This window comes from Chinchilla lanigera, unplaced genomic scaffold (assembly GCF_000276665.1).
Source record: "Chinchilla lanigera isolate Chin_1 unplaced genomic scaffold, ChiLan1.0 scaffold00043, whole genome shotgun sequence".
Taxonomy (NCBI): Eukaryota; Metazoa; Chordata; class Mammalia; order Rodentia; family Chinchillidae; genus Chinchilla; species Chinchilla lanigera.
The window spans coordinates 14,524,174-14,546,865 of NW_004955444.1; the positions used below are offsets into that span (position 1 = coordinate 14,524,174).

The 22,692-nt window shown below is 36.3% G+C and overlaps 1 long non-coding RNA gene across 1 annotated transcript; it reads left to right on the forward strand.

The window, feature by feature from the left end:
• The first annotated feature begins 1,050 nt into the window (after positions 1–1,050).
• Positions 1,051–21,873, forward strand: LOC106149349. The gene is made up of 5 exons (XR_001235488.1): positions 1,051–1,083; positions 17,697–17,918; positions 18,322–18,460; positions 21,529–21,678; positions 21,796–21,873. It is a non-coding gene; the product is annotated as an uncharacterized LOC106149349 (long non-coding RNA).
• Positions 21,874–22,692: the final 819 nt, after the last annotated feature.

Below are 22,692 nucleotides of genomic sequence, written 5' to 3' on the forward strand. Positions count from 1 at the left end.
AATGTATTCATTAGGTGCCACAAACATACATTTAATAAAGAATGACAAGGAAATTAAAACTAAAAATATCTGTTTAACATAAAAGAAGACAGAAATGGAAATATGTGAAGACAAAAAAGACATAGAAAACAAAATGGCAGAGATAAATTTTCCCTTATCAGTCAAAATATTAAATGTAATTGAATTAAACTCTCCAGTTAAAGGACAGAAATTGGCAGAATGAACTTAAAAGGCATATCTAATTATATTCTATCTATAAAATATATACTTCTGAAGCCAGGTGTGGTGGTGCATGCCTGTAATCCCAGGACTTGGGAGGCTGAGGCAGGAGGATCATTGCTAGTTCGAGGCCAGCCTGGGCTACAAAGTGAGTTCAAGACCAGCCTGGACTGCATAGTGAGACCCTGTCTCAAAAAGACAACAAAATTATATTTCTGATTCAAAAACACAAATATATTAAAAGCAAAAGGAGGGAAAAGATATGCTGTTCAAGCAGCAACTAAAATAGAGCTGGAGTGGCTGTATTAATATCAGACAAATATTTTATTTTTGGTTGTATATCCTGAAACCTTGTTAAATTAGGTTTTAAAGCTATGATAGCTTCTTTTAGAAGTGTGTAGGATTTTCTGCATATATGATCATTGCAGCTAAAATAATGACACTTTTACTCTTTATCTTCCAATCTGGTTGGCTTTTGCTTCTTCCTATTTTTTAGCTTTTCTTGGCTTAACTTCTCTGGCTAAAATACCAAGTACCATATTGAATAGTGGAAGGTGCTGTCACTTTGCCTTTTTTCTAATTTTGATAAAAGCTTTTCAGTTTTCACCATTTTGTGTAATTCTGTGTAATTCATAGATACATTTTATTAGGTTGTGGAAGTTCCTTTTTTCTAGTTTATTAAGTTGTTGTTTATCATGAAAATCTGCTGGGTTTTGTTAAGCATTACAGTATTTGTTGAGTGAAATATACTGATTTTATATTTTCTTGTTAATAGGCTAAAAGGGAGCTTTCATTATAGCAATAGTTGCCTACCCATGTGCCAGACATTTAGCTGATTTGCTCCAATGAGGACATCACTTCCTGGTGAGCAATTGAAATCACAATCTGAATAAAGTTAGGATAATTTACCACTGTTCTTCATGATTTATCTATTTTCTCACATAACAAATAGGAAGGCTGATTAGATAAATAATAAGAATCACCAGTTTTACATTCTAAAAGTCTTTACTGAAAATATTAGCATATGAAGCTCACTCAGGGATGTCATAATGATTTTGGTTTGAGATTTTATAAAGGAGATACTTCAAAAGATTAATGTGAGCCTCATCTGATATAATAGGCTTTATTGGTGCATTAGGGAGTGCATATGAAGACTTTGCCTGTGGCTAAGATTGTTTACTCCAAAAAGGCATTTTCCACTCAGAAACTGGAAAAATAGTTTCAAAATAGGGATGTGTCTAACAAAGCCTATTGTAGATATGGTTTTGGGCCAAACTTCTACTCCCTAACTACAGACCTCTTTCTCTGTAACTTCCCCTCTCCTCATACGTATGTCCTTGGGAGTTAGTATAGGTACAGGTATTCTCAACAAGAATAAGCAGTAATATTTGTAGCTTATATTGGCAGAAAGCCTTGGAAAGAAGTTAAATACAGGATGTCAAAACTCACTCTAGACTGTTGTGATAGATTTACATGCCAGAGCTTTAAAGTCTGGTCACTGAGATTTTTCTGTAGATGTTCTATAATTTTATGAACATTTAAGGATGTTTCTTCCTCAGTGTCATTTAAAGATCCTAACTGAGGAAAGTAGTTGGAAGATTCCCTGATACTAGTTATACTATTGCATGGTACTTTCTCAAATTTACTAGTTCTTCCTATCAGTTATGAAGGATTTGCAGAAAAGCTATGACTCTATATCTTAGGAACTCACCTTAGAATTTTGTTTACTAGAATTGTATGTTTCAGATGTTATCCTTACACAAGATTGATTAATACTTATTAAGATGGCCAAATGTTCTGAGTCCCAGGACTCCCACAACAAATTATCTAACACCAGAAATGCATTTATGTGTTTGTTATTACAGTTATGTGTCAAATATTAAAAGGCCATATCACCCTAGCATCTTCCAGCTCCCTTTAAACATCCCCTATCTACAGGGACAGTCAAAATGATTCGGATGTCCTCTAAATTCTGTATCTTTTTCGTGATGTTAGTTAAGACAGTATTTTCTGCTCTTTGTAGGATACATCTGAGTCACATGATAAACCTGAAAATCTTTTTTTAAAATCAACTTATTTAGGTAAAATTGCATATAAGCAAATTGGTCATTTTAAGGTCAAAGCCTTTTGACAAATGTTCACGTCCATGTAATCACCATCAAAATCAAAGTATAAAACATTCACATTTCCCAAGGAAATTCTTTTGTTCTCCACTAGAATTACTCTCACCATCTCTAGGAAACTTCTGATCTTATTTTTATCAAAGTTTATGACTTGTATCAATTTAAAGTTTCCATATGAATGCACTCATACATGTGTACCATTGTGGATGGCTTCTATTTAGCATCAGAATGCTTTTAAGATATAACTATTTGAAGGACATATCAATAATTTATTCTCTTACATGCCAATGATACCTTATATAAATATAACATCATTTGTTTATCTATTTACCCACTGATTGCATATGTATTATTTCCAGTTTGGAACTGTAATGAAGTTTCTTCAAACCTTCTTATTTACATGTATATGTGTTTCTACGAATATATATTGTTTTGTAGTCTTCGCTACATGGAAGTTTGACTTGAATGTTTAGAGTGATAGTGTTATACATGCATACTGAGAAGGTATGATAAGATTTATTACTCATGTAGTGAAACTTTCTTCGGGAAGAAGGAAAAACACACCACTGGTCCAAAAGAGTGGTGAAGGCTCTGGTTTTTATTGTGAATAGGGCATGGAACAAAGGTGAATGCTCCAATTAGGGGAAGCTTGTGTGGTCAGAACTTGTCCTCTGGTGCCCAAAGAGATTTGCCCAGGTTGACCCTGATAGGGGCAATAGGAAAAGGAGGAGAGGCGGGACTTGAAAGATGTCAGTGGTGAAGCATAAACAAATGGCGTCAGGGTCTTTAAATTGCTGTCTGATTTCCTTTACAATGTCTTTTGAGTAGCAGGTTTTAAGTTCAATTTATTGATGTTTAAGACTAATATTTTTTATATACTAAGAAATATTTGCTAAAATGTCTCAAATTTTTTCTTGTTTCATTGTAGGTGTTTTATAGTTTTAACTTTTCCATTTAGTTCTACAATCTGTTTTGAATTAATTTTAGTTTACAGTATGAGGTAAGGATTAAGGTTATTCCTTTTTTAAAAAAATACAGACAAGCAGTTGTTCCAATGCCATTTGTTTTTAAAAATTCATTTGCAATTTGATATCCTTAGCAGTTTTGTAGAAAATTAATTGACCAAAAATACAAGTCTACCTATACCGTTTATCATATTTTAACAATGCAGATGTATATCGTTATATCTATATTGTAGTCTTGACTCATGAAGCTTTAGAGCATGATGCGCAATCAGGTAGGGAAAGTTTCAAACCTCGCTCATTTTTGACTCTGTTTTAACTATCTAGGTTCTGTACGTTTCTATATGAATTTTAGAATCAGTCTGTCAAATCCTGCCCCCAAAATTATTGTGATATGAGTGAGGACTGCATTGAAGCTATAGTATAATTTTCTTTGGGCATTTTGTGCTTAGAGTTTGTTGAGTTTCTTACATATGCAGAATTGCAATTTTTAACATATTTGGACAAAATTGAACCATTTTTTTCTTGAATAGTTTTTTCAGTCTTTCTCTTTCGCATCTCTCCTTCAGGAGCTACTATTTCAGTATATTTTGCTGCTTGAAGTTTCCCAATAGTTCACTGATGCCCTGCAATTTTTTAAATTCTTTGTTCTGAAGTTTATATTTGACAGGGCTTACTATATCTGTAAGTCACTAATCCATAATATATTATCTGCAATCAATCCTATCTAGTGTACTTTTCATCTCACCTATTTTAGCTTTCATTTGTAGAAGTTCTACTTGAGGATGTGCTATCTCATTCATGTCTTTACCTAATATATTCAATGCTCTTTCAGTTTCATGAACACACAGATAGATGTAACTAGCAGTGTTTCTGCTTTTATTTCATTTATGCTATTTCTGGATTACTTTTTATTGTTGTTGGTGGTTTTTTTTTGGAACTGAGAATTGAACTCAGGACCTTGTGCATACCAGGCAGGCACTTGTGTCACTGAGCTATATCCCTGACTCTCTGGATTACTTTTAATTACTTATTTTTTTTCCTCATTATGGATTGTATTTTTCTATTCTTTTCATGTTTGGTAATTTTTGGTTGTTTAGCAGATGTTTTTAATTTCACCTTTTCATGTGTTAGCTATTTTATATTCTTATAATTATTATTGAACTTTGTTTAGGGGTGGGATCAGAGTACTTGAAAACTGAAACTTTCATTTCTTGCTTTAAAGCTTTGTGGGGTGAGATGGGACTGGATCTGTATTTAGTTTAAGGTTAATTTTCCACACTACTGATCCATGACTCTTCCTAGTACTCGAACAGATGGCTCCCAAAGTATGAAGTGTCCCATTCTGGTTGTTGGCAGTAGGAGCCCTTTTCTACTCTGTGTTCAATCTGAGCACTGTTGTCTATATTCCCTTAGGTTGGTTCTGTTCCTGGCCTTTCCTCACATGCATTCTCTGACCTGTCCTTGGCAAAAGACTTGAGGGGGCTATATGCAATTCTCTGGCACTTTCCCTCTATGCAATTTTTTTTACTGCTGTCACTCTATCCTTTGTGAACTATAGCTTCTTCTGCTTCTCCAAACAGCTACTTCCATCTCCTCAGCTCAGAATAACTTCTGAGCTCTTCCTCGCTTCCTCCTCTGCATTACCACTCATTCATTCCCTCTGGACAGTGAGCTGAGCATCACTGTGCTCACCTCATTTGTTTGCCATCTTACAAGCATGATAGTCCTTTGCTACATGATGTCTAATATCCTATCATTGTTTAATCTATTTTGTCTGGTGTTTGGAGATTTTGAATTGGAAGGTTATATTTGGGCCTTGATACTCCATCTTGATTAGAAACAGGGAGATTTTATTTTTTAATTTATAATTCCTTTTTATTTTAAAGAGAAAAAAACCAATTAAAACAATGCTAGTTTCAAAACAAGATAATAGGAGATTGACAGTAGTTAATAAATTGTGTAATGTTACCTTAGGCATGAAAGATTAATCAAACAATATAAGCACAAACCATTCTTTTTAATGAACTAATAGTGATTAGCAGTATCTTTATCTTAGTTATTGTGTTTGTGTATATATATATATATATATGTCTCCTTTTCCCTTCCTTCTTTCCTCCTTTTCCCCATGATAGTTCTTCTATTTTGAGCAGTTTCTTCCCCCTTTAATAATATCTATTGTAAATTTTGGATTTTATTTACTCTTTCAGTCTTTTAAATAAGGGAGACAATATGATGTTTACACATGTGAGGCTGATTTATTTCACTTATGAATATGTTTTCAAGTTGTATCCATTTACCTATAAAAGCCTCAAGTTTATCCTTCTTTATAGCTCAGTAGTACTCCATTGTATAAATATACCACATCTTTTTTTATCCATTCCTCAGTTCATGGGCATTGAGGTTATTTCCAAGATTTAGCTATTCCAAGTTGTGCTGCTATAAACATGGGTGCACCTATATTGCTGTGGTACGATGTTTTTAAAACTTCTGGGAAAATACCCAGAATGGGAATAGCTGGGTAAAATGGGACCTTTAATCCTAGTTTTGGATGAATCTCCACACTGATTTCCACAGTGACTGCACCAGTCTACACTCCCACTAACAGTGGAGAAGGGATCTTTTTCTCTCCAGCCCCTCCAGCATTTGTTATTGGTTGATTTTTCTGATGACAGTCATTCTTTCCTGAGTGAGATGGAATCTCATTTTTGTTTTAATTTGCATCTCTTAAATGACAAATGCTGTTGAACATTTTTTAATATATTATTTTATGTTTGCACTTCCTTGTCTGAGAAGTGCATATTCATCTCAGATGGCCAGTTTTGGATTGGGCATTTAAATTTGGGGTGTCTAATTTTTTTCCAGACTTTGTATGTTCAAGATATAAATCCTTTGTCTGAAGGACAGTGGGCAAAAATATTTTCCCACTGTGAGTTTTCTTTTCACTCTGTTGATGATTTCTTTTGATGAGCAAAAGCTTTTTGATAAGATGAGATCCCAGTTGTTCATTCTTTGAAGTACTCCTGGTGCAGTTTAAGTTTTACTCATGGACTCTCTGCCTACCCCTAAGTCTTCAAGATTTCTACCTACTTTGTCTTTCAGTAGATTTAGTGTTTTGTTTAATCTTTGATCCATTTTGACTTTAGTTTAGTGCATGGTGATAGTCATAGTTCTTTTTTGTTGTTGTTTGTTTGTTTTTTCCGGTACCAGGAATTGAGCTCACAACCTTGCTCTTGCCAGGCAGGCGCTGTGCCGCTGAGCTAAATCCCCAGCCCACATAGTTCTAATTTTAGTCTTCAGCATGTGAAAAGCCAGTTTTCCCAGCACCATTGATTAAAGAGGCTGTCTTTTTTCCAGTGAACATGTTTGGCCCCTTTGTCAAAGATAAGATAGCTAAGTGTGTTTATAGTTGTTTCTGCATATTCTGATCTGTTTCACTGGTCCTCATGTTTTTTTTTTTTTTTTTTTTTTTTTTTGCAGTATCTTTCCTTTTTTTTTTTTTTTTTTTTTGCCAGGACCATGCTGATTTTAGCACAATAGCTTTGTAATATAATTTCAAGTCAGGGATTGTAATGCCTTCTGGCTTGCTGTTGTTGCCCAGGATTGCCTTTAGTGTTTTATGTCTCTTCTCATTCTAAATGAATTTTAGGAACATTTTCTCTAGTTCTGTGATGTAAGCTATAAATCTCAATTTTGGGAGTGTGGTCATTTTCACTATGTTGGTTCTTCCTACCCATGAGGAAGGGCTATCTTTACATTTTCTGATATTCTCTTTCATCTCTTTTTTCAGAGTACTGTAATATTTAATGTATAGACCATTTACTTCCTTTGTTAGACTGATACCTAAATATTTCATTTTTTTTGGATGCTATTGTGAAATGTCTGATTTCACTAATTTCTCTCAGTGAGTTTTTTGTTTGTATACAGGAATGCTATTGACATTTCAGTGTTGACTTCATATTCATCTTTACTACTGAATTTGCTTATTAAATCTAGAAGTATTTTGGTGGAATTCTGGGGGTCTTCTATGTAGAGAATCATGTCATCTGTGAATAATGATAATTTTAGTTCTATCTTTTCCTGTCATTATTTCTTTTATTTCTCTCTCTTTTCTAATTTCTCTGGTTAATATTTCCAGAACTATATTAATAGAAGTGATGAAAGTGGACATCCTTGTCTTGTTCCTCATTTTAGAGTGAGTGGGTGAAAACTTTCAGTTTTCGCCCACTCAGTATAATGTTTGCTCTTGGTTTGTCATAGATGGCTTTTATCAGCTGATAAAGACCATCTATTCCTATTTTTTGTAGGGTGTTTCTTTTATCATGAATGAGGGTTGAACTTTGTCAAAACCTTTTTCTGTATTTATTGGGGTGGTCTTGTGATTTTTGTTTTGGCTCTGTTGATAATGCTGCATTATGTTTATTGACTTGTGTATATAAAACCATCTCTGCATTCCTGGGATGTTTCCCACTTGGTCATGGTGTATAATCTTTTTGATGATTTGCTGCATTCTGTTTGCTAGTGTTTAGTTGAGAATTTTTGCATCTGTGTTCACTAGGGAGACTGGCCTGTAGTTCTCTTTCTTGGTTTGGTCCTTCTCTGGTTTTGGTATCAGGGTAATTCTTGCCTCCAGGAATGTGTTAGGGAGAATTGCTTCCCTTTCAGTTTCATTAAAGACTTTGAGGAGTATTGGCAATAAATCTTCTGTAAATTTTTTGTAGAGTTCATCCAGGAATCCATCAGAACCTGGGATTTTTTTGTTGGTAAGCTTTTAATAGTGTTTTCAATTTCATTAACTGATATTAGGTTACTCAGAATTTTTGTCTTCTTAATTCAGCTTCTTGATCCATACATTTCTTGGCATCTGTCCATTTCTTTTGTATTTTCCGTCCTACAAGAGTAAAGGGTTTTGAAGTAGATATTGATGATATTCTGACTTTCCACAGGATCTGTAGTGACTTCAACCTTTTCATTGATGAATTTGAGTTTTTCTTTTTTTTTTTTTGTAAAGTTGGCTAGAGTTTTATCAATTTTATTTACTCTTTCAAAGAACCAATTCTTCAATTCATTAATTTTTGTATTGTTTTCTTAGTGTCAATTGCATTCATTTCTGCTCTGATCTCTATAATTTCCTCCCTTGTATAGGCTTTGGGCTTAACTTGCTCTTCTTTTTCTAGAATCTTGAGGCGTAGCATTAATTTGTTTATTGATGCTCATTATGTTTTCTTGATGTGAGAATTTACTGCTATAAATTTCCTTCTTACAACTCCTTTCATTGCATCCCACAGATTCTAATATGTTGTATCTGCATTTTTAAATTGTAAATATTGTTTAATTTCTTATTTAATTTCATCAGTAATCCATTGGTTGTTCAGGAGGGTGTTATTTAATTTCCATGTGTTTATTGAGTTTTGTAGTTTGTTTTGCCATTACTTTCTAATTTCACTGCACTGTCATCAGACAATATGCATGAGATAATGTCAGTTCTTTTGCATCTACTTAAGCATTTTCTATAGGCTAGTATATGGTTTATTTTAAAGAATATCCCATGGGCAGCTAAGAATATGTATTGTAATGTTATTGGGTGGAACACATTTTAAGTGTCTACTAAGTCCATTTGTTCACAGGTTTGGTTCAGTTCTAGTATTTCTTTGCTGATTTTTTGTTTTGTTGTTCTATCTCTTTTTTTGACAATGCGGTATTAAAGTCTGCTGTTACAACTGTGTTCTTGCTTATTTGAATTTTCATGTCTATTGATATTTGTCTTATATAGTTGGGTGTTCTTGTATTTGGTGCATACATATTTATGATTGTCATCACTTCCCCTTGAGGTTTTCCTCCAGCAAGGTTGTGGTGAACTTCTTTATCTCTTCTGATCATTCTTCATTTGAAGTTAACATTGTCTGCCCACAGAATAGATACTCCTGCTTTGTTCTGAGTTCCTCTTGCATTGAATATTGTTTTCTAACCTTTAACTTTCATTCCATGAGTTTCTTTTTGAGTTAAATGTGCTCCTTGTATATAGCAAATTTTGGATCTTGTTTCTTGATCCATTTTGCCAATCTGTTTGTTTTGATTGGTGAGCTGAGGTCATTTATATTTATTGTTATAACTGATATGTATTGGTTTATCTTTGTAATGTTATTTTCCTGCTTTTGGTTCTTTGCATTTCCCATTGCTTAATTCCTTCCTTTCCCTAGTGGTTTATCTCAGTTGTTCTTAGAATTGTGATCATTTTTATCTCTGTCTAGAATACCTTTCATTACACTTTATAGGGTTGATTTGATGGTCATGAATTTCTTCTATTTTTCTTTGTCATGGAAGTATCTCATTTTTCAATGAATTTTGAAATACAGTTTTGCAGGGTACATCAATCTGGGTTGGAAGTTGTTTTCTGTGAGGACTTGAAATACTTCACTCCAAGCTCTTCTTGACTTCAGGGTTTGTGTGAAGAAGTCTTCTGTGATTCTGATGGGCTTTCCTTTATAGTTGATCTGTTTCTTTTTTCTAACATTTTATTATTCTGTTCTGGTGCTGAATTTCTGGGATCTTGATTATTGTATGTCTGGGTATAGACATTTTGTTTATGGATAAATGGAGTTCTATACGCCTCACTTAACTCTATGTCGGGTTCTTTCTCCATGCTTGGGAAATTTCCTGGTATTTCTTCTGCAAATAGTTTTTTTGTGTCATTTGTGTTGGCTCTTGCTTTTTCATTGACACCAACTATTCTCATATTATTTTTCTTTGCATCATCTTGCGGGTGCTAGATTTTTATTTCCTGATCTTTTGGTTTTCTCAAGAGATCTTTCCTTTCGTCATCATGGGCCCTGATCTTGTCTTCAAGGTCTGAATATCTGTGTTAAGATTCCTCCAAGTGGTTTTGCCAGATTTTAGTGGAATTCCTAATTTCCTGGATGTTTATGAATTCCTTTCATGCATTCTATTTCTTTCTTATATTTATTGTTCATAGTTTCCATTCTTTTTGTATTATCTATTTTTTTATCTACTCTAGATTTGCTGAGCAATTCCTTTGTGAATGTTAACATCTCTTTTTCTTTAGCTGAAAGATTAATTTTGATCTGATTTCCTCTATAGCCTCATGAATTTGTTTCTTTACTTCAGTTGGTATCATTTCATAAATTTCAAGTGTGTTTCCTCCATTTTCTTCTCTCTTGTTGTCTCTTGGACTTGTACTAGGTGGGTGGGATGTCTGAGATTGCATCTTGCTTCTGCATCTTGTCAATTTCTATTTCAATAGTTTTTATTTTGTTTTCTCTGCTGGTGAATGTAAGGTTTTTATAGTAGGTATGTGTATCACAAATATCATGTCCTCTCTGGAAAAAGTCTGTTCCTCAGAGATGTCTTCTGTGTGTAGGAGGTTCTTGGCTTGTGTTTGTTCCAACATTCTACCTCCCCAGTTAATTGAGAGTGTCATGTTGGCATCTGTTTTGCTCAGTTCTTTGGTGCTGGGCTGTGGTGAGTTTATTACCCCAGAGCTTCCCAGTATTGTTACAGAAGGGAGAACAACTGGTTACTACAGATATGGCATCCTATATAAAGTAGTATAATTAGCAGTGACAATAAAGTCAAGCACAGTTTAGAGACTGACAAACTGGTAGCTATTAATTTTATGCCTTAAACCATAGGAGCAAAATCTATAATTTTATAACAGAACCAATTGTAAATTGGAGAGCTTGCATTCAAAGTGTTTCCCCTTAGTACAGTCATTATGCTGTGGTGAGGAGATTTAAGAAGAATAGTGGATAAAACAAAGATAACTCAGAAGAAGATAGAAGCAAGGTTGGAGGACAGAGGATGATCACAAAAACTTTGGGAAACTAGAGGAGAAGCCAGAAGAGAAAAATGAGGGAGTAATGAAGGAACTGTCTGAACTTGGTCTCTGGGTTTGGGAAATTGGATTAGTTGTCTGTGGCTGGAGTTCTTCCCAGCCATTTAGAAAAGAGCGAAAAAAGAAAAGAGAAGAGAAGAGCAAAAGAAAAAGAAAGAAAAAAATAAAAAGGACAGAAAGACAAAACAAACAAACATCAAAACAACAGAAAGAGAACAGGGGTGTCCCCACCCACCTGCTTCTATTCTGTGTCACTGTCCCCAAACACAATGCTGCTCCACCTAATTTACCATCTGTTGGCTCACATGGTTATTGTTGCTTTAGACTTTTCATGCCACTAGTCCTTCCTGTCCATCCTGTGCACCCCAGCTGGGAGCCTACTGTGTCACTGGCATTCCCTCCCATGTCTGGGCCTTCCCCAGCAATTCACCTTGGTCATGGAAGCAGCGAGCAGAGCTGCCATTCTCTGGGCATTCTAGAGCTGTTTGCCTGGGTCCCAGTGGTGGAGATGGCTGTGGAAGTGGATGGCATCCTCTGCATTGTTTACTCAGGCCCCAGCAGAGATGGTGATTGAGATTTTTATTTTTGAAATGGTGGTATTCATAGTTGATAGGGATAAAGTGAAATGTGCACTCATATATTTATGGGGCTATTATTTTTTTAACTTATTTAATAACACTGTGGAAATACTGTATATTTATAGCAAAACAGTCTACCTTCTCAAATTGCACTTCACAGAATATGTTCTAATGAAATAATTTGAAATACTTATAAAGATTTATGCAGAAAGCTATATATTGCAATATTTTTCTGTACTAGCTAACTCAAGAAAATATAAATATTTAACAAGACAGGGTACTGCTTAAGTAAACTCTGCTATGTAGTCTTTGATGGACTATTATGGAGCCATTTAAAAGATCGTTTGAGAAACATATAAATCATAGTTTGATTCTTATAATATATGTGAAGTAACAAAAGCAAATTATGAAACCAGGAAACTTTAAGACCTTCTTTATATGGGAGAGTTTATAAAGAAGGATTACACTTGATCTTAGCCAAAAGGCCGAGAAGCGATATATAAAGAAGGATTGAAATGTAACAAAGTGGGTACCTATACTTTGTGTTTGCTGTTGTGTTATCTTCAATTTTTTTAATGCTTAATGTTTTGATAATATATATATGTATTAATGTTATAATAGTCATGTAAAGGCTGATATTGAGATAAATTCCTTTTTATAATTATTAGCATGTTTTGTAACTTAATATTAATTTTCTTGAGCATAAAAGTTGAAATCTAAACTCATAGGGATAGACATTGTTTCAGAGATGATTTAGATCACCACCTGACCTATTTCATTTAATAGTTTCTTTCAGATAGACATTATATAAGCAGTAATCTTAAAGATTCTCTGAGGGGGGCAGGGGAGGCAGGAAACAAGAGATGTTGAGTTCTGCCTCAGTGCCTCCACAGTACTAAACTGTGAAGCTATTCATTGGAAGTCTGTGAAAGGGCAGGATATAAAACTTCTAATTAAGATCAAATGCTTTGGGGCTGGGGATTTAGCTCAGCGGCAAAGTGCCTGCTTGGCAAGCACAAGGTCATGAGTTCGGTTCCCGGTACCGGAGAAAAACAAAAAAACAAAAAACAAAACAAAACAAAAAAAGATTAAATGCTTCTTGAAACTTGTCTCTCCTGTTTTAATATATTAATTAGAATTATAGAAGGCTAAAAATAAAGTTTTTGATTTCAAATTTTAAGAACTTTGTGTTCTGTGTTGCAAGTTGTAGGGCTTGGGCAGTCTGTTGTTTTTTTTTTTTTTGGTTTTTCTCCGGTACCGGGAACCGAACTCACGACCTTGCGCTTGCCAGGCAGGCGCTTTGCCGCTGAGCTAAATCCCCAGCCCCAGTCTGTTGTTTTGATGTGAGAAATCCCCCAAAGGGAATTGTTTACGGTGATATTACTTTAAAGGACTAAACTGCTACTCACTTTGAATAGTCTAATATTTTTCTATGCAGTAGAAGAACTGTATTTCATCTGATTTGGGGTATTCTAAGAGAAATGTTTTGTTCCTTCCTTAAACATTTAAGGGAACATTTTCCCTTTCCTCTTGGTGAGATTTCACTTTTATGGGAGTAGCTGTTGACAGCAGACCAGGCTCAGGAGCAAAAGCTGGAAGGGATTTCTGGAGAGACTTGGTGAGACCTTGTGGTGGGTAGTATTTCTCAAGGCCCCCTGGTCATACTTTGAGAAAGAGACAACTCTGTAGGCACAGATCCTGGAAGGGACTGATACTACTAGGAGCAAAATTTGGGCAGACTAGGTACAGAACCCTAGGCCCACTGGTGGTAGACTTGATTCCTACAGGAAGTACTGGCAGCCTGGCAGAACTCAAATAAACTTGAGAAATCACACCTGGGTTCCATAAAAAATGGCCAAAGTTCTATTGACTGTAGATAAGCACTTCCTGGCAAGAGGTGTTTATAATTTCAGCACCAATATTTATGTGACCTCAGTGGCATCCATACACTATAAAATCTAGGCTACACCAGTTTCTTCCATATGTCATTACCTTGTTAAAGTCAGTAGATAAATGGTGGCCTGACTTTAAATTCTAGAAAACAAAACACTATGACATCAAAGATAATGTAATGACTTAATATGTAGAGCAATGTGAACATTTCATAAGATTGACCTATCCTATCTGGTCACAGCTAATGTAGTGTGATTATCACATAAATCTCTTTCCAAAGAAGTCACCTTGCCAAGTATTCTTTGTCTTAGTTGTTGGATGGCTTTTCTATAAAAGGGACCAATGAATGTATTAGTTAGTTTGTAATCCATTATTTCATGGAAAGGACCTGCCTTTCAAAGCAGTAAGACCTCCTAAAATTAGTTGGGTTGAATTTTCTGCATTTTTCTCAAGATTTGTTTTGAAACAAAAACATTTGTTATTATGAATTTTAGTATGAATAAAACATGTTAGAAATGAGCAGCCTTTAAACCATTCTTCCATTTGCTTTTATACATTACTAAGTATTATGGCTTCATTAATAACTATTATGGTTTTACTAATAGTCAAAAATATCAAAATAGTAAACTGTTAGCACTGCAATGCATACATTTCCAAATGTATACATAAAAGTTCTTCTGAGTGTAAGAAGATCAAAGCCAGGAATTAGATTTTCCTAGAAATTGTTTCAATAGTAATTTCAGGCAAAAAGGAGAGGTACCTTGATTTTTCTCTCACTGAGAAGAAAGTGAAAGAAAATAAACTTCATGTAAGGATTTACAATTTTATAAAGGGTTGTGAATACCTTGAGAAAGCATTATATATTTGACTAGTTTTTTGAGTGATCAAATTTTTATCTGGGCCCAAAATATTTCTATTGAGTACATTATTATATGTTAGAGATGTTTATTTCTTACAACAGAAAATTCCAGTATCATCTTTAATATTATGAACAGGTTTGGCTTAAAACTCTGGCATACTAGAACATCCAGTATGATTTGTGGCATAGATGTTAAGAAATTTCATACAAACAATCTTAAGACAAATATATATAGTTATTTTCCACAGGGATTTTTTTGGTCAATCATTATTACCCCCCCTTTTTTTTGTAACCACTTTTGGAACTCTTTGTAATGAGGGAAACAAGGAAGTAGATGTCATTTAGCTTGAGTTCTGTTAAAGCAGATCATCAAAACAATGGCTATGTGGTTTATTCGAGAGCAGAACACAAGAAGCACAGGGGGAATATGGGGAAAGTAATATAGGAAAAGGAGAAAATCTTAGTGTGTGTGTGTGTGTGTGTGTGCACGTGTGTGAATGCATGCATGTGTGTGTGTGTTAATGGGGGCAGCAACTAAGTCTAAGTGGGCTAGAGAAATCTCCACAAAGCCATGCAGGAATCTTCAGAAATCTCCAGTGAAAGACAGGGAGACCAGATGCTTATCCTTTAATCCAAGTTCCCTTTGTCTGAGAGCTGCTCACGAGTCTGTCAACTCCTTTGCCCTTCTGTGTTGCACCAGTGTCCTCACTCATGTGGATGAGTATCACTATTGGATGGCACAGCGACAGTTCCAGTGGGACACATTTGTATCAGGAGTAAGACTATGGAGTGCTTTGTACTCTGTCATATTCTAACTCTGGCGTGTTAGCTGATGCAAATGCAGTGGCACAGTGTCAGGCCTCTTGCAAAGAACAGAGCTGATGTCTTAAAATACAAGCATGGTTTCTGTGGAAGGGACTGAAAATAGCAGTAGCTTGTACAAGACAGATTTTTTCTACTCACATACACAACTGAAGCTCATGAGCTAAACAGTCAAAGGTCCAGGTGCTCTCCAGGGTGTCCTTCTGCTATCCTGACAGTTTACCCTGTTCACATGGACTAAGATGGCTACAACTTGTCCACACTGAGGTGTCAGAAAGTGAGGAAAAGGAAGAGGAGTGCACATATGTTCCCTTGAAGGTCATAACTCAGAAATTACTAATGTAATTTTCCCTTTCTGCCACTGGCTGGAACTTAGCCCCGAGTCCATAGAAGTTTTAGAAGGATTACCCTTTTGGGCTATCACTTGCCCATCCAAAAATTATTTTGCCAGGGAGAAGTGGGCAGTGGACACTAGAGTACAAACAACAACTTCTGTCCTGACCCCAACTTGATTATGTGCATCTTCTGGGGAAGATGTGCTTGCACTATGGTAGTTTCAAAAGGGAATCTTTGAGTTATATACAATTATAGTTTAATACTCTTTAATACCTTTGTGAAAGCTTTAAAAATTTACTGCATGTTTGCGTATGTATCTCTGTGTCTATTTCGTTGTGTTTATATTTATAAAATTATACAGTTATTTTCACTCTGTTAAGATAATTTATGGTTGGGGCAATAATCTTAAGTGATTATAGGAACTTAAATATATATATATATATATATATATATATATATATATATACACACACACACACACACACACACACACATATTCTTAAAAGTTATCTGCTATAGCCAGCTGATTCTATCCTATATTCCATTGTCTTTGGTGAATGCTGTCTGTCTCTCTCTGCTTCTCTCTCTCTTTCTCTGTCTCTCTCAACACACACACACACACACACACACACACACACACACACAAACACCGCTTTTTAAATTTTTTGTTTTTATTTTTTGTGGTACTGGAGATTTAACGCTGGGCCTTGTGCATGTCAGGTAAGTACTCTACCACTGAGATATACCCCTGGCCCTACACATACCTTTCTGGATGCTTTCTTGCTTATTGACTGCTTGACTAATAATTATCAAGCAAAATAATAGTATTCTTAATACTTTTTTCCTTTGTATAAACTTTGTTTTGTTGAAAGTATAAAAATTAGAATTTTTGCTGTCTACCTTGGTACATTCAGACAAAGCCAAACTTCTCTTTTTGCTTGCTTTTTTATTTCTTCTCCCTTGTTTATATCCTCCCAAAACGAGGGGAATCTTTACCTTATCGGTTAGGAGTGGGGTATTCTTCCATACATTCAGTGAAAGCCCAAATATGTCTCCTTTCCAATCTTGAAAAAATTTTCTACATTTGTAATTTTAAATCAGTGGAACTGGACATTAGGAAACCACTGATGATGGAAAGAGAAATAGCTTCATCTCCTGAAGGCTAGGAGATGCAGCTGTACACACATCTATAGATAAGTATGTGTATGTGATTAAGTTTACTGTAATTCTTAATACTGTGATAGCGGTTTTGTTTAAAATTCTTAGAATAACAAAGCTGTGGATAAAGATGGGCCATGGGCAAAATTTTCAAGCATGACTTTGGCGACCTTGGTGTAGACTCCGTACTAGTTGTCTTTCAGATCAGAATAAGGACCATAAGGACTCAGGTTTCTGGACACCTCCGCACTTACCCGTTGGAGAGGATGGGGTATAACTTCCATGGAATCACTATGGTCTTAACTACAGCAGAGTGGCCCAGCAGCACCAGAGCAGCTGTAGAGGCAGTGGGCCCCTGTGGAGAGTGAACAGCAGAGAGCATTTGCCTTGTCTAGGGAAAGTGAGAGCTGTGTGCCGTGTAGAGCTACAAACATTCTAGCACAGATCAGTTGGCCTTGGTGAAGTAGCAAGATGAGCTTTTCAAGAAAGTGTATTGTTTATTACAAGGTAGGAAGCTTCACCACACCTAATGTCAGTTAAGGATATGAAATTTCTAAAGAGCTAAAAGAGGACCAAATACTACTTTTACTTAGAGTTTCTCTTTTGACCCATCCAATATGTCTTTTAAACATTATTTTTATAATTATTATTCCTATTTTATGAATGAGAAATCTGAGAGCTACAGAGTTAAATGACTGATGAATCCCCCATCAGTAAGTTCAGAGGAAGCGCTTGGCTCTTTTCTGGATTGTGTTTCATCTGTGGAATCCAGGACAGATGCAGGTGGGCACACAGTAGCACAGGTTATAATAACAGGAGAGGTAGAAGGGGTCAACCACCTGTTCTCAGGCATTGTTCTTGATTTCTCCTTCTGATTCTTATTTGCACCCACAGCTTCGTTACTCGTCATACCTAAAGCTGCAGACAGGAAATGCTTCCAGCTGGCTTCCCTGGCGTTGCCCCCTGCTTCAGGTCGACCAGAATTCCAAGTCCTAGCATCCCGGCTGGTGTACTTCCCAAGGAACCCCAGCCTGCAGAAGTCTGCTTGCCCCTCAGTTCCTCTACAGATAACGAAGCAGCCATGTGGGGCCTTGTGAGCAAGGTGTTGGGCACTGGGTAAGGCTATTTTCATGCTTTGCTATATTTGACCCTGTGGCACCCCTGGGGATACTGGTTGTAACAACACTCTGTTTACAGTTCTGAGACCCAGAGCTGGGAGAGGTTCAGTCATTGGCCAAGGTCACAGGGTTCTTTGTTAGCAGGGCCAGGATGCAGGCCACATCAGCCAGTCTCCACAGCCCCAATGCTGACTCTTCGTGTGTCTTCGTGCCTAGCAGTGCTTGATCATCTGGATATGCCTCTTACTCTGACCCAATGACTGGCATTTGCTTCCTATACGGGAACACCGTGAGTATCCCAGAGATACTCACACTCCTTGCCTGTAACTTCTGTTGCCACTAAACAAAAAGAGAAGTTTCCTTCTACGATCGAGTCCTTCTTTCTTTCTTTCTTTTGACAGGGGGAGGATACCGGGAATCAAACTCACCATCTTGTGCTTGCCAGGCAGGCGCTGTGCTGCTGCGCTATGTCCCCAGCCCTGAGCCCTTATTTCTTAGTGCTATTTCCCTAACTAAGATGTTCACAGGACCAACTTCAGGGTTTCTATTCGTAATTCCTTGTTTCTCTTTTCCCTTTCCTCTGTCACCCGTTCACTTTCCATTGACATTTACTCTGAAACCTCTTTTCAAGAGAGTGGAACTCCAAGCAGATATTAACTTATTGACGTATCTTTCACAAGTAAATCTTTATAATATTCTTACCCTTTTAAAAGAGTACCCAAAAGAATTTCACGTAAAATGCAATACTACAATTCTGAAGGCAGAAGTATTCCTCAAATAGTTGAATGACCTCTATCAAATTGTAGTTGAAGCACTAATCAAGATTTTTTTCATTTCAGCAACAAGTTGATTGATTTTCTTGATTTCTTTTCTCTGTTCGAGAGCTTTCTACACTTCTTGTCTGTGACTGATCATATCTTAATTATACAAAGATTATTAAATTATAGTTGTTAAATTATAGTTGTAGGTGGATGGGTAAAAATGATTCACAAAACCATATTTTTTTGTACATGAAACTCAAATCTGTTGGTTAATCGTTAAGGCCAGTGTGTATACATGTTCGTGAGAAAATTTACATATGTGATTTTATGTACACATTATATAAAATTATTTAAATTATATAATAATAAGAAGTGCATGAAATTACCTGCAAATGTTAATACATCCATATAGGGTATATGTAAAGTCATATATATATACATATGTTAAGTATATTACATATAATTATGAATTTATGAGTTTTCTATGTATTACTAAACATATTTAAATAAATCCTGGATTACACTTGGAGTCTAGAAGCATTGGGGCCTCTTCCAAGAGCCTGTTCATCTACTGAAGGTAAATGTGTGTTATTTCTTTTCTCCCGGACACTGCCTGGAAAATTCTCCATGGCTAAGCTGAGGGCAGAGTTAGGAGGGGGTGGGGCAGACTCAGGGAGTGGGGTCTGAGTGCAGTCCTATGGTATTTAATGTCTCCCCAGTGGGAAGCTGGGGCAAAGTTCACATAATCTGGATCACTTTCACCTGATCAGGGAGGGCTATGGCTTGATCTGAGCTTCCAAGCTTCAGTGTGCATTCAGATAGACCTCATGTCTATATAGACTGTTTTAGGGAATGAAGAACCCACAACTTCCTAGTTAAGTGTCAACTCAGTTGGTAATATGGAGCTAGTTAGTGGCAGAAGCAGAACTAGAACTTAGCTTTTCCATTTCCTAGTTTATTTGGTTTCCTATTATATCTTGCTTTGTTTTTCCTTTTGCCAACCAAAGTGGGAAGGTACACTGATGGTAAGCCCATTGGTGGTACTGTGTACTTTTAGCTTATGTTTATGCTACCTTATTTTGCATAAGTAAGTATGGAGCATAAATGAATTCTTTTTCTCTTAGATGCAGTAGCTTGACAGTTCTGCTCTGGACTCTTTCAGCCTCGTGTCGTTTTGCACAGTTGACCTATGAGGTCATTTCTCCTTCTTGCCCTCCCCTCTCCAGTAAATTGGGTTTATAATAGAAACACTAACTCAATGTTAACTAAAGCGATACTGTCAAGGGATGTGATAAGACTGCTGGGTGATGTTTTATGGTAATAGATTCTCTTGGGCTTCCTTTCCAAGATCATGAGATGAAGCGTCACCCCCTTAGAGGGCAAATAGAAAGTGTGGAAACCATAGCAGAAGGAAATCTAGGGCAGGTTATATCTCCATGGTATCATCATTCCCAGCCTGATTGAAACATACAAATTGATATTTTGCTAAAATAATGTGAACAAGGTTTTTTTTTTCAAAAAAGAATTTCTAGGTAGTGGGAGGGGATCTATAATATGAATCATTATATTGCCTCGCACACAAATGGTGTGCAAGGAACTTCCCATGGTGTTGTTTGGGGTAGTTCCAGTGGTTACATTCATAAGAACCTCTTCATTGAAACTACTTAGAAGTACAGTTATATAAGTCCTTTCCTTGGCAAAGACAGACAAAAAACTTTAAAGGAAAACAAAAATCAAAGCACAGAGATTATGAAGAAATATAAAGAGTATCAGAACTATGGAGAAAGTATCAGAAAATGTTTGCTTCTGTCTTAGTAACTTTCAGTATCTGTGGTGTGATATAATTCAATAAGTTTCTTGCTTCAGGCTAAGATCTTTCTAAATATATCCCTTATGTCAGGCGTCATCTTATAATTGGGTTATAAAACAATATCTGTATTATATGTTACAGGGCAAAAACCTCAGTTATTTAGTCTGGGAAAGGAAAATAATGACTGCATTTCTGTCACTGATATTTTAGGAGGAGCAAATGGGATAATTTTAAGTATTTAGCATATTTCCTGACATATAATAAATGCTCATTAAATGTGATCTCTAATTATTACCATGTGACTTGATAGATAAAAAACTGGGCTTCTCAAAACTCAGTCATCTCTCAAAACAATGCAGGAAAAGAGAGGATTTCAAATTCTGTGCTTCTCTGCAGCCAGCCCACTATCTGTTGGCTTTTGGTCCAAAGGACACATTTCTTTCTTACTATTCTGGTGATGCGATGAGTGATTCCTCTCATCAGCTGAAGGCCCTCCTTTCTTGAAATGGTGACATTGGAACTTGTACTTGGCACATTTGCTGGTGTGCTTGCTTAAGAAGCCAAAGCCAGAGGAATCATGCAAAAACCAAATAAAAGCATAACAAACTGCATAATTTTGATAAACAAAGGATTCATCCTCCTGCCTCTATGTGTCAGGAGGACTTGTCTCTAACACATAGGGTAATCCTTTACTTTAAAAATTACATATCCATGCTGGAGATATAACTCAATGAAAGTGTGTTTGCCTAGCATGCCCAAGGCCCTAGGTTCAATCCCGAGGACTCACTGATTAATTGATTAGTTAACCAATTAATTTTCAAGTTGTGGGCTGTACCTTAGTATTCATACTATGGTGTTTGGCATAAAGAAACATTTAAAATCCTTGAGAAAAATCCTAAGAATAACAGAAAACCGCTTGAGCTATTAACCTATGAAGCACAAGGGGGGAAGAAAATAAATATTACATGGTTGAGTCTTTAAATTATAATTCTGGAGTTGCTAGACATTGACCCAAATAACCTTACACATTTTTACAGGTGCAAATATTGAAGACCCAGAAGACACTGGACAGAAACTCAAGTTGCATGTCTTTGTAACTTTGCAGAATTTCGGTGGACCTCAGGGCTATGACCCCCAGCACTGATGTATAGATGTCAAGTTTTTGGGTCTTTAACTGTGTTAATCAGGTATATTTGCTGAGGGAGGGTTCCTGAGAATTGTTTTTGCCTAATCTTATAGATATGTTGCTGAAGACAAGGAGGGAATATTTCAATTTCTCTTCTTTTGGTTATTTTTGTGGCAAGGGAAGAAGAGGTGTCCCTGTAGGAGATAGCTCCATTTAAAGCACACAACAGTGAGATCCGCAAAGGTCTAAAGTGTGGTAAGTGCAATCATTTTATCCCTTCTTGGGTCAGGGAACATTCTCTTTGCTCACAAGGGTCAGATGATTGTGTTAAAGAGGACAGATGGTTGGATTTTTCCCATTGAGCAGATTGCTCAATCTACAAAAAGCTTGCACCTGGTTGCCCTCCTGCCTGGTTATCTGGAAGCCTCCCAGAAGGTCTGGTCACTCCTTTTGCCCAAGGATAGAAGTACACATGTTGTTCAGTCTGGAAAAAGACATGGATACGTCCAATGGATTTGCATCTTGATATATAATATTGCCTAGCAGCTGTGGACCTCTGTACAGAGTAAGGATGACAAATACTTTTTCAAGTTCTCAAAGAAAATGTGACCCTGCCCTATTCACGCTTAAGTGGATTGGATTAGAACTATTTATTTTTTCCTGCATGGATTCTTTAGAAAGTAATATAATTACAATAGGACTTTTGCTTCCCTAGGAAAGAAATGAATTGTTAACAAAATTCACTTTCACCCACCAGTTTATTTGGAACCATGCTCCTAGGACTTGAATGTGTAGAATTCTCTATCTCAGCTGCTTGTGAAAGCCTCACAAAAGGACAGAGAGTCTTACAAGAATTAGTGATGGAAAAAAGGAGACAGAGGTAAGAATCCAGATTGAGTAGTCTCACAGTTATATGCCTCTTACTGCAATAGAGCAAGGATGTCTAGGATGGGGCCCCAAAGTTTGAGGTCTGTGATATGACAAATTCCCCCAATATAAAATGAGACTGGCACCATGCCTCTGGGCTGTGTGGGAATGTAGTTTAATTAGAATGCCACAGTAGTATGGTGCTTTG